Raw genomic sequence first — 1,485 nt, 5'->3', positions numbered from 1 at the left:
GCTGAACATCCTACTCTTGTAAATTCCTGTCAGTTGCCTTGAAATTCTTCTTTTTTTTAAAGAGGTTTTTGCTATAGGGCATGTGCACTCACCAGAAAGAGAGAGACAGAGAGACAGAAAGCGAGAAATCACTCCCCCTACCAGGGGGATGGCCAAGCCACAATCCCTTCTCCATTCTCCTCTCAGGATCTTGGGCATGCACGCACACACACCCGGCGTGAGTTTAAGCCACTGGGTCTGGGACTTGAACCATGGTCGACTACATGGGAGTCCAGCGACAGCCATTACACCATCTACTGGCCCCTTGAAGTTCTTCTCTGCTAGTTTTTTTAAATTATTTTGAAACATTCTTTCTGGGCTCCCTTTAGCATTCCTATTCTTTCATAGGAACCTCGAACATTGGCATAACATAATTATCTTTGGCTAATGTCCTACTACAGATAAAGCTTCTACCATCACTCGATAACATTCAAATATTATCTTCATCATCCTTAATTTTTCTCTTCCAAATGCCTAATGAAAATTTCTGCTTGGATGTCTATTCCACAGGTACTTAAAATTAACACGTGAAAGGCTGAACTTGGGGTATAGTGGTTAAGGTGCTGGACTCTTACTTGGCTGATGCCATTTCAAGTCCCTGACCTGGAGACTTGTTTCTCTCTCTCTCTCTCTCTCTGGAGAGCACATGTGCCCTATAGCAATTAAAAATAAATAAATAAATACAATTAAATTAATAGTTCTTTATAAAAAAAGATAAAGAAAAACTGAACTCATTATCTTTTTCCTAAAACCTGCCCCTTCTCTTATATTTCCCACCTCCAGGAGCAGTGCTACCAGCCAACCTGTGCCCTGTGCTGGGACAGAGTATGAATAGTCACCATCCAAGGCCTGAGAAAGACACATACAAGGACAAATACAATGTATTTTAATATTTGCTACTTTAGAATAAGTAACAATTTGAACTGAGAATATAAAAAACAAAGAGGATCATGTGAGTCTTCTGGAAATTCAGGGAAGTCAATGATACATAGTTGGAGATAATAAATGTTGAAGGACAGTTTAGTTTTGAAGTACAATTATACTTGTTGACCAATGTCCTGGGCACCTTAAAATGACTAAAGTACGAACAATTTTGGATCAATAACCCTCTTCTATGTGCTAAACAAATAATATAAACAGCTACTTAAAACTATAAAATAAGAAGTACTATACCTTTCAAACCTGATGGACTCTTATTCAGAGAAAACCAACTCTTATTCATAATCTGTCCCCTGCCCCCACTTTATTACCTCTTCTACTACTTTCCCCTGATTGACAGCACTTCAATCTCAATGCCTCCCTTGCTCTTTTTTTTTTTTTTGAGAAGTTTTTGCTATAGGGCACATGTGCTCGCTAGAGAGACAGAGAGAGACAGAGAGACAGAAAGCGAGAAATCCCCCCCCCCCCGGGGGAATGGCCACGCTGCAATCCCTTCTCCTCCATTCT

At 40.0% G+C, this 1,485-nt stretch overlaps 1 protein-coding gene across 1 annotated transcript in view; it reads right to left on the bottom strand.

Annotated features, from left to right (window-relative positions):
• Window positions 1-1,485, bottom strand: part of NUP210L (nucleoporin 210 like) — a 169,517-nt gene that overhangs the window by 140,307 nt on the left and 27,725 nt on the right. The gene's annotated exons all lie outside the window — the stretch shown is intronic.

This window comes from Tupaia chinensis, unplaced genomic scaffold (genome assembly GCF_000334495.1).
Source record: "Tupaia chinensis unplaced genomic scaffold, TupChi_1.0 Scaffold000659_1, whole genome shotgun sequence".
Taxonomy (NCBI): Eukaryota; Metazoa; Chordata; class Mammalia; order Scandentia; family Tupaiidae; genus Tupaia; species Tupaia belangeri.
This window is presented reverse-complemented; position numbering and strand designations above follow the sequence as displayed.